Here is an 11,744-nt window from a genome sequence, read left to right as displayed (position 1 = left end):
CGGCATTTTGATTTCTACGAATATAATTTTTTGACATTTCGTGACCTATTCGATTATTTTCCACATAAGCGAACAACAATAAATAAATATTCCTGGAACTTAGGCATCCAAATACGAAATTGCCACGAAACTGTGAAATGCTTTCCACAGTTCTAGGAAATGGCAAATATTTTATGAATTTTGCTCAGCAACCAATAATCGATTTTCAAAATATAAGAGTATTTACCAATAATTTCACAGCACAACAATTACAAAAAATATTGTTATACTTGGAATTTCTTTCAATTTGGGGATGTTCCATTGAATCATATTATATAGATTGGCTGGCGCAAGTACTCTTAAGTTGTTAGCCTTGTTTTTTATGGCCATCTATTTTCTTAGCTCTTAACTTCACTAAGCTCTTTAAACATTTTTTACTTAGATCAGAAGTAGCACAATCTCTAATCGCGCAAAAACATTTGTGATGAATTCATGGCTCGTTGTGGCATGTTGCAAGTTGCCAGTTGCCAGTTGCCAGTTGCAAATCCGCTAACCAAGCAAAGCAAAACCAAAGTGCCAAATGCGACAAAAACTTTTCAATTAGTTATGCTCACAACTTCATAATGCAAAGCCAAGCGGACAAACAGTAATACCAAATTTGCAAAACGGCCAATAGCTAATCCAACAAACAAACATTAAAAAAAAATAAAAACTCAAATATGCTTGACTATTAAATGCCCTGCAAATGTTTATAAGACCAGAAAATATCATTTTAAGGATCTTTAGATTTGTTTAAAGGCTATTTAGTAAAATAAATTATGTAAAATTTAAAGTAAAATTCGCGACTTTTTTTTTTTAAGATAATTTCTTTATTTGTTCTATACTTGATTCACATTGTGGCTTTATTTTCCTTGGTTTTTCTTCTTTCTTATTTTTTTTATTCTTCTAATATCTTTAAATTCAAAAAAAATTTTTCATATGTTTAGATGCTCATACTAAATCTAAGCCCTGATTGTACATAACTACTAACTTTAATTAATAAAATCTAATGTTAAAGCAAAAAAAAATGTTATTTGTATGCTAGGTTTATCTGCTTGGCAAAAGTTGCAACATACTTTATCTGCCCTGCAAGGGAAAAACACGAGGATGCATACAAAAAAAAATCACAAGCTTGCCTTTGGCTGTTATATTTTAATATTTAATTCATAATTAATGTTTGCTAAATTAACTGAATTCGATTTCAATTTAGCCTACACAGTAAACACTGGTAATCAGGTGCTTGACAGTTGTCTAGCCACTTTTTGACCATCATTGCACAAAAATTTAGCAATACGACGATGAACGAATATTGTTAGTTGCCTTTTAATAACAATTTAAAGAGCACAGCCCAATTTATCCACTTGGTACTTATTGCCATGAACTTTGCAATGAGCACGAGAAACAGTCTGATAATAGTTTAATATTTAGATTCCCTTGCTTTGCCTTGCTTGTGTCAGTTATAATTTGATTCATAATCAAAGAAGATACAAAACGTATATTGCGGTTTTTTATTATTAAATAATTTTGCATTGAAGTTATGAGTGATGCATAGCTTTATATATCTTGTCATATTTTATTAAAACATTTATTAACTGATCTAATTACAATTGATGCTTTCAATGGCTGCCACACACCTTCTGGCCAGCTTTTAAAGGGTATAAAAAGGCGAAATGACAGCCATTTAATTTGCTGCTGTCATGGTGGCAATGAACAAAAAGCCCAAATCTAACCCACGGGGCATAGTCCGTACTCAATAATACACACATGTGTGTGCGAATGTGTGTGTATGTGTGTGTGTGTGTGTGTGTGGAGCTATCTCTATTTAGTTGCTGCTCGGCCCGCTTCCGTTTCCCTTTGGGCTCAACTATAATGCCGCTATATCTGTTGGACAATTTCGACTGTTTTATTTATTTGGTTAATTATAACCGATGCGCGTTGCGTTGCGTTGCGCTGCGACGTAGAAAATAATGAAATCAAGCAAATAATACAATTACAGGATACACGCAAAGCGAAATACAATTACGCACACACACACTCACACAGTCAAAGAGATACAAATACAATTATAGTTTTATGCGCGCGTGTGTGTGTGTGTGTGTGTGTGTGTAGCTGCTGGACACAGCGAGTCGGCAGCAGAGCCGGTTTGCAAAAATAATAAGCGCGTAATTATGCGAATTAGGCGACAGCAGCTACATAAAATAAAGTGTAGCATACGCTCAGGGGCAACTAGCTAAACGTGCACACACACACACACACACGCACACACACACACACGCACGTAGACACACTTGCATAGACACATGACGCTCATTTGGCGTGTTAGATATTGTTGTTAATATTGTGTATTCTGCATTTATAAATATATGCAAACACAAGAGGCTCCCCCTTTCCCTCTCCCTCTCTCTCCCACTCTCTTTCTCTATTATTTTCTCTCTCTTGAAATAAGCATGTGTGAGTATGCATCCAATTGCAGCCTATTTGTTTCATTACGATTAAGAGCAGCTAGCTAAAGATAAAGCATAGATATGGCTTGTTGCTCATATATGCCAGGTATACTTACCTGAGGAAGCATATGATTTAATTAGATCGTAGATAAAAGATTTATTTAAACTAATACTGAGCTTGGCTTGCATTAATGTTACCTTTAAATATGTATAAAGTACATGCTATGGCATTATTCTGCAACCATCATCCATAATAAATATGGAGACACTGACAATATCTTTCTTTTAATACTCTACTCAGCTTTTGAAAAAGCGTATCCACTCTTCGACTTGGCTCACACTCTGTAAGCCTCTCTTCTGCTTTGTGCGTGCAACCTGTTTGTATTTATTTTATTTTTGGTAATTAGTGCTTATACTTATTTCTACATGAGCAGCTTGATATGAACGTGTTTGCACAGTGCAGCTAACTGGCAATTTTTACCTCACAAGCACACACACACACACAAACACACTCAGACACACACACACATGAACAAGTACTGACGAGTGCGGCAACAACAACTGCGACAACAACTGCAACTGCATCGCATTTTCAACAACATTTCAACATTTCAAGCAGCTGTAACGTGCCGGGGCTGCATAGAAGGCAACTAAGGCACATAAGCGTCGTCATCTAATAAAAATTTAAAGCCATTATTGCCAGTTGCCCTTATAGCCACGGCCCCTGTCTTAGTCCTGGTCGTGGCTCCTTGCAGCTAGTGTGGAGCTTAAGGCAGACGCCCGTCAACTCCGCCAAACTCTTTGCCTCGCCTGAGCATTAAAACAAATTCCCAAGTATATTGTTTGAACAAGTCTCGTAGAAAACGTCAAATGTTAAATTGCCAATTTTTTTCTTGTTTCTTGCTGCCCTGCCTTGCTGGCTTTTCTCCCCCACTCTGCACCCCAGCTCCCCGCCCGCAGCAGCCCTGGCTTCCTTCCGTGCCAGCTCTTTCTTTTCGGTGTGTGTGTGTGTGTGTGTGTCTGTGTGTGTGTGCGGAATTTCGGAGCAGAGCCCGTTGCCATTTCACTTTATTTGCAACAAATTCTAAGCTGCATTCACAATAGGCAAGTACCCCTTCTGCGCCGTCTACTCGCTCCTCTATGTGGCTGTGGGGAGTGCAACAAAATGTTGCCAGTATGGAGGCGCTAAAGGGGGCGTGTTCATGCATAAATTGTGCACAGCTTTTGGGCCTTTTGGCCAGGGCTTTGGGTTTTACTACTTTTTGGCTTATATTTTATTTTATTTCGATGCATATTTGTTGCTTGTGTGTGTGTGTGTGCCTTGTGCTTTGTGTTTGTGCCATGCAACATTTATGACATCAACAGTTCACAGTCGCAGCCAGCTGAGCATTCCCCTCAGCTCAGCTCCACCCACCCAGCCCTGCCCAGCCCTGCCCAGGCACAAAAGTCGTTTTATGACGTAAATTAATTTTGTATAAATTACATTTTCCATGCAAAAAGAATCCAGAGAAACGAAGAAAGCAGCACGCCATAGAAAGCTGCATAAAAATTGAGCTGCAACCAAAGGAGCAGATGAAAAATGGCTCAAAGGTCTGGCCAATTGAAGATGGACATGTTGAAAGCAGGCCAAGGCTGCAACTGAAAGCACAGGGCCAAAAGCCAGCCGAAAATCGAGAATATCCAGAGTGAAAAGTGTTCAAAGCAGATGTGAGCTGGCCCCATCAGCAGACAAACAAATGCCTTTTATATGCTGCACATGTCTATGCAGCAGAGCAAGTGCTACAAATAACATTGGAATCCAATGATATTAATTAGAATAAATCAGTGTAAAAATCAATTGAAAATACCAAAGTAGAAAATTTAAACCAATTTTCAAGTTAAACAATCGCTTTGTCATTTTCCAGCTTAAAAACTTTATTATTGCTATTAACAAATTCATGTCATAATATGAATATTTTATAAATGATTTGGTATTCCGATGTAATTCGAGCAATTCTTGCCTTTAGATGACAAGAATTTAAAGAATTTCATGATTGAAATTATAGTTAATCGTATTAAATTGGTGTTACGATTAATATAGTATGGAGTATAGTAACATACTATCAACCTACAACGTGCTCTGTCACATTCGTCTTGGGCAGTACTACATCCGGACTGTGGACTCGAACTTGAATCCTTCTGGTTTAGTTGCCTTAGGGACAGGGTCGCTGACCACCAATTAAGAACTCCGCAAGCCTAGTAGGCATCAGGAATTAAGCTTCTTATTGTTTAAACCGTTACAATGGTAGTCTTAAATATTTTACTAATAGTTTTTCTTTACCTTTATTCTACATACTCCATAAAAGATTCTATAAAAGTATATACAGATTAAATATCTTTCATTTTATAGCTACCGCAAATAAAACTCAGAATGATTTAAAATTAACGATAGTGAAAAACAAAAAATGTTTGCAATCGATATATCAACTTCTTACTCTTTGTCGTAGCGCATTTAAATAATACGTTCTAAGCAAATTATCTATGTACTACTCATTAAATACTTTTTGCAGCGCTTAACACTAACTCATCTTTTATTAATAGAACAATATTTACGTCTGCGAGTCTAGCAAATTAGGTCAATTAGAGCAATTGGTCGATACACGCAAAAATTATTATAAATATGTAACTTAATGAGCTATTGAACTAATTGGGAATGCACATAATAAAGCATAATTATAATAAACAGTGTATTTTCACTGGGAGCTGCGTGTACGGCAATTTTCCGAAAATTGATTTTATTTATTCAAAAGTTTGTCGCAGTTAGGTCGAGTTCTCAATAAAGTCCCGATACAAGCAATTAAGCATGAAGGAGCATAAATTAAGTATATCTTAGACTAATACAATTGGGCACATCTTGCTAGAAAATATATTTTCCAGCGGTCAGTCGGCATTAACCTTTACCTAATTATATTTTGTGTTTTTATGAGCCATATAAAAAGCAAGCGCTGCGGCGACACTCGCAACAACAAGGCAACAGTCTCGATAGTTGTGAAGCGTCGTTAAAAACTTGCTAATGAACTTATGACATTGCAGACAAAACGTCTCAAATTGTGTTCAACTTATGGATCACTCAAGGGGAGGGCTGAAGTGGTGAGGGGGGGGGGGGGTTGGTGTGGAGGGTCGCCTGGAAACACTTCTCAAGCGCGCAGCTTGTCAGCATTTATGAGCACAAACATTTTTAGACATTTGCATATGATAAGTAGCAGGCGGCAACCCTTAAGACTAGACTTTTACGCCACTAAGACAACCCTACAAGTCTCCACATGGAGACTCGCTGCACCGTGTGTAGGCCGCAGCTGTCTAATAACAAGGGCAGCTGAGTTAAGGCCCGCGAGCGCACTAATATTTTTGCAGTTTAACACACACACACACACACACACACAGTTACTTATGCACCCTATTATTTATTTATGCTGGCACCCTCAATGGACCCGCCAAGGACGTCAACGGCAGCGTCGGCCCTGGCTGCCTTATCAGTGCCTGCAGTTTGTTGTTGTTGTCGCGTTGTTGCTGTTGTTGTGGTTGCTGTTGTTGTTGTTGTTGCTGTTGTTGTGCAGGTTAGATTAGGTTAGGTTAGTCGGCGCTCTTGTTGTTGAGGTTATGTAGCGCGTCGCGCGTTGCAGGCGCGCGCCTAAAAACGGATTAATAGGGATTAAGCATACGCAGCGTGTGCGCCTTCAACACATGTTTAAATTATGTTAAAATTTGTTTAAAGCAAGGGGGCGCAAGATAAACGCGGTGCGTGTGTGTGTGTGTGCGTGCGTGTGTGTGTGTGTGCGTGCTTGTGTGTTGGCTTTGTTACTGATAAGGTGCTGTGCGGCCAAGGGGCGCAGGCGGGAAGGGGCCGCTTTGTCGCCGCTTCTTGACTTTAATCGATGCTAATTTTCGGTTTAATTCAACGGTTTTGTTTACATGTGTTTAAAATGCCACCATGCTGTGCGTGCATGTGTGCGTGTGCGTGCATGTATGTGTTTGTGCTGGTTTCTGTGTGAATAATGTTGTTATTATCCTGCCAGATCTGTTGCCAGAATAAAAAACAACAGAGAAAGGCGTTGTCAAAACAAAAGTGAAACATGAGCAACATGAGCAGGTGCGAAAATACGACGATATAGGATCTTTCCATTAGGCATGTGTGAATTTTTGAAAATTATGCGACTGCCGAATCTGACGTAGCGTTAATAATGCGCCTTATCAGTCAAAATATTACAATGGCAGCGTTCGCTTGAATGGGCCGAGCTCGAAGTGCTATGTAATTGTAAACGCAATTCGGCGAGGAGCTTATATGTAAAAAGCTGAAAACAAATCGAATTCCATTAATTTACAACGAAATTGGCTAGATTATGAATTCTTGAAAACAGAATATTAATTTGTAAAACTATACGGAGCTGGCTGTTAAAAAAAAAGACGCAATAAATTAAACGCAGAACATATCTAATTCGTTTAATCGCTGCAATTTAAAGCGCACTTTTGCGATAAAGCAAATTAAAGACAATAAATTTATGTACTCCATTAAGTTTGCTCTCAATTTTCCCTTGGCTGACCCCTGGACACTGTGTGCTCGCATGTGTGTGTGTGCGTAAGTGTGTGAGTGTGTGTGTGTGTGTATCAGTTTCTCAGTTCACGGCTCAACATGATTTACCGAGGCTCTCAACTGTAAGCAGCAGAGTATACCCCAACTATCGAGCCGAGCTGCTGCCACATATGAAAAATTACACGCATATATCACTTGAATGGCGCACAATTTGTGCAGATAGACACACCCGAAAATTCATTGAGGCGTAATAACAAAGCCAATGAACACCTTGATGACAGTTAACAAAGTCAACACAAAGGCGACAGGACTAGGAGCAGCCAGGAGCAGCCAGCAGCAGGAGGAGCAACAAAAACAAAGCCAATAGGCAAAAACAACGGCAGCTACAAGAACAACATTGCAACAACAACAATACCAGCAACATCATGACAACACAAAAACAAAAAGCGAAGAGATAGCGCAAATTACAGACAAGCTTATTACGCAAAATTTCGCTTAATTAGCAGGCAGACATCAGAGACGCACAAAAGTAGGCAACAGTTGCCGACTCGGGCAGACAGGCAAAGTAAATAAGAGCTGCCTGGCAAAAACTACACTAACTTACACTGTCTCTGCCGCTCTCTCTCTCTCGCTCTCTCGCTCGTCCTGTCTCTCTCTCTCTCTCTCTTCTACACACACTCACCCACACACTCATAGACTTATGGCACCTTTTGCCAGGCAAAGCATAATATATGAACTGACCTTAACTACTCGCCTGCACGGCAGCAGCTCCTATGAGCAACAACAATAAATACAACAGCAGCGAATAAGTAAAGCAAGTAGGAACAGTTGCCTTGAGGTTGGCCGAACTAGCAAATACCCTTACAAACAGTTGTGTGTCACAATCAGCCGATGCTTAGCTGCTTGCTTTTCAAAGTGTTTAGTTTAATGCTGACTAATATATATATAATAATAATAATAATATCCCAAATTGTTATAAAAAATATGTAATACAATTTTGAGGTTCAGAGTTTGTTAGGGTACTAAAATGTATCTTGAATATAAACCGATTTTGATTAAATTGAACATATTATGTGAGCTAAATGATATTGAAAATAGACTTTAAAAAGAATCATAAATATTCAATATGCGACATGTTGTTGAAATCTATAATAAATTGGTCAAATGTTGGCAAAGGCATCAAGTAAGAGTTGAATGGTAACTATATTTATTATTAATATTTATAATAATAATTCGTTTGCAATGCAACAGCAAAATACAAGTTAAAGAACAGGCGAATTGCATTATGAATTTAAAGCCAATAGCGAAACGATTTATCAGTTGAATTCTTACTTAACAAGAGGAGTTTACAAAAAGGCTCAGCTATCGCCTTATGAGAAATGCATATGAACTGTCCGAAACCCAATTAGACTCGCCCGCATGCAGAGGTTGCAAACAGTTAACTAATCGAATTAAGTTGGCTTCAAATGTAATATGCCCGTGTTGGCCTACAGCAGAGACCTGTGGATATTCTGAAGGCAGCAACATGTGAGGGCAGCGAAAATTTACTTGGCCAAAGGAATATTAAATGCCGCGTGGGAATTCTCGCTGTTTATGACTGCAGCTGAATTTCCAACCGCACAGCGCCCCAGTTGGCTGGGCAAAAGGGAAATGCCACAGACAGAAAGAGGGGTAGGGAAGGGAAGGGAAGGGAAGGGAAGGGAAGGGGGGATGGGGGGATCGCTATGCTTCAGTAATTTCACTTAAGTCATTATGAGCCATTAATAAAGCCTGCTGTGTGGACCACTGGCGACTGGCACTCCCTGCTAGCCTGCATAGGTATAATTGTACACACGACCATTCTGTCTGGGCCCCATAACCCCCCATCCCTCATCCCCCATCCCCCAGCCCCGTCCCCAGTCATTGGTTACCCATCGAAAGTCAACCACGTGGATGATGCGCCCAAATGTCTGCTACAGATGGCGATTCGAGTCAGTTTGTGAGTGTTTGTTGCCTTTAACGCACTAGTTTTTCTTTTACTTTTCACACACACACACACATGCACACCCATGCACACACACAAGCGTGTGTATCTGTTGACTATTCAGTTTGAATTTGCTTATTTCATGGCTTCAATTTTCAGTCCATTTTTTGTTTTTGGCCATAGAAAAACATTTTTATTGCAGTCTATCATTGGCAAAAGCAAAGTCGTTATCGCATTTCGCATTTTTTATGTTCGTTTTGTTGTTGCTGTTGTTGTTTTTTTGCGATTCAATTAATTTGAAAAACATTTTATGCGCGTACGTTCAATTATTTTGAAGTAATTATGAAAGTGAATACGCGTTGCGTGTACAAGCTTTAATATTCATTTCGAATTGAATTCGATTTAAAGCACTTCGATTCTTTTATCAAATATTTTATCTTAGACAAACCGAAGCTCATTAAAAAGAGATATTTTTTAAAAATATAGAAAATTCTAGCTAAAAGCTAAAACAATTCGTTTAAATGTGTTTATAAATATATTTCTTGTTCAAATTTATTGGAATAATAGTTTATAATGTGGAAATTTGATTAATTAATTTTTCCAATTTTTCTCTATGCTTTTATTATATTAAGTAAAAGCTTGTACTTATACATTTAAGTTGTTATTTAAATATCGGCTTGGTTAAAACCGAAGCGAGTCTTCTTCATTTAGACACAAGGTAACACACGTGTTGAAGAGGTCAGAAGTGCCGTGTATCTATGTCATAAATTCACACGAATGTGGACGCGTTCTCGTTAGTTCTTATGAGGGTGTGTGTCGGAATTCATTAGCAAGCCGAGCAGACCCGATTAATATTCAGTTTACACTGAACTCACCCCCCCATTCACATCGTGATAATACATTTAATTCTTTAGTGTGTGTTGAGCGGTCGCTGACTTTGAGGCTTTTCATTTCGATTGTTATATTTGGAATAAATACAACTGAGGGGAATTTCCCTATGACTCATATCAGCAATATGATGCAAAGTTACCAAAGAGAATATATTTAAAATACACAAAGAATGACTTGCTGCAATTTATGGTTAATTGAACTATAACCAAAACCTACGGCAGTTATATTGAGCATATTTAAATTGAATACATGTTGTTTGGCCCAAGAGCTTGTGAGATATGAAGTAGGCGAAAATTTATATATAATGGATGGTTGAGCTATATCGTTTGCTTTTAAACCCTTTTGCGGTATCCTTCTATACGGATACAACATGCGGAAACTGAATACGCTTAAGTAAATATAACGACTTAACGGGCATCATAAATAGGTGCTAAGTGTAAAGACACTCGTGTATAGTGTTTCAAACTATTTCTCAATAATAAGTTGCATTGCATTTGGAGACTTCTCGGGAAATAAGTTAATGTCCCTACCTTACCCTTGAAGCATTTCCATGATGTGTTATGCGGTTCCTAGTTGACTTTGTATGTGGATTTTCACTGGATGCTAAACAGAGTTTTGCACAAGTGGAAGGTTGCAGTCGGGTATTTATGGACAAAAATTGCAACATGCATTTCTCACAATCAACTCTTTAAATCATACAAATTATTCATCTACCAGAACATTTCCTTTGGTTTTGCAGCTTGCCAAAGAACTGAATTTAATTAGCGTTTCATGAGATATATTTGTATCTTTCAAATGATACAGATTCTCAGCGATGTCCCAGGCTTCAATCAAGGATAGGTCCAATCCATAATCAATCTTTCAATATATGTTTGTGTGCATTTCTATTGTTTGCTTAAGGCACCCAAATTGACTTCACTTTCGCTAGTATGGAAAACTTTTAGAATCTTTTGTGCTAAACTTGTTGTTGTTGTTGGCGGCCTCGCCTGCATTTTCGATGAAGTTTTTGCCATGTTTTCGGCTAACGTTGCCAGCTAGACGAACGGACGGGATACTTTTCCACTTTTCCACTTTTACTTTCATAACCGAAAAGTCAGTCTTCAGACATGTTGCTGCCTCTCTGCTACAGCAGCTCTGCTGAGCTCTTCGAATAGCCTGTGCACAACTCTTATATGGTTCGGTTTGGTCGCTCGCTGCTAAAATAGTTCGAATTTATATTCAGCTATTGAAGTTGCCTGCGTAGCAGAGATTTGTATAAGAGCGTGTCTGCACAGTTCGAAAATATTAGCAGAGTTGTGCACCTCGTCGGCGGCGGCAAGGCGCAAGCGTCATGGCTGCTGTGCGAGAGTCGTGCCTTGGCTATACGAGGCTGTCCACGAAGCGGCTGTACTAAAAGATGAAACGAGCCTGAAATCGTTTTTAGATATACTGAGAGATACACAGAAAAATGACAGAAAATTGCCAAAAATGTTGGGAGAAATAATAAATTTGAAACTCAATTAGTAAGTATGCAACTTGTTAGGCAAAAATTATAAAAATTTAATAAAATATTTTGTTTTGAAGGAAAACTCATACAGAAGTTGGTTACAACAGGAGCTGGTTAGCCGCAACCTCTTTCTCGTCGCATGACTGGCTTAGCAATGACTCAAACCGCCATTGACTCGCCTCGCTTGCCTCGTATAAGTTCGCGTTTGAGTTCGAGTTGCAGCTGCAGCTTCGTTCTGTGAGCCACCTGATTCCAGGTTCGAGTTCGCTTCAATCGTCTGTGAGCGGCGCTTCGAGTTCGACCTGTCTGGCTGAACGTATCTACGGAGGCGGCAATTGTATCTGCGTTTAGTCTTCAACGGTCTGCGCGTTG

General features: G+C 38.9%; 1 long non-coding RNA gene across 1 annotated transcript; it reads right to left on the bottom strand.

Moving 5' to 3' along the window:
- Window positions 1–10,530: 10,530 nt before the first annotated feature.
- On the bottom strand, window positions 10,531–11,420 carry LOC135437805 (uncharacterized). The gene is made up of 2 exons (XR_010437753.1): window positions 11,188–11,420; window positions 10,531–11,121 (listed from the first exon to the last, which is right to left on the bottom strand). It is a non-coding gene; the product is annotated as an uncharacterized LOC135437805 (long non-coding RNA).
- Window positions 11,421–11,744: the final 324 nt, after the last annotated feature.

Source organism: Drosophila montana, unplaced genomic scaffold (assembly GCF_035044405.1).
Source record: "Drosophila montana isolate Dmon_TW-CO22-7 unplaced genomic scaffold, ASM3504440v1 contig_3833_1, whole genome shotgun sequence".
Lineage (NCBI taxonomy): Eukaryota > Metazoa > Arthropoda > Insecta > Diptera > Drosophilidae > Drosophila > Drosophila montana.
Note: the sequence above shows the minus strand (reverse complement) of the source record. Positions and strands in the feature narration are given on the sequence as shown.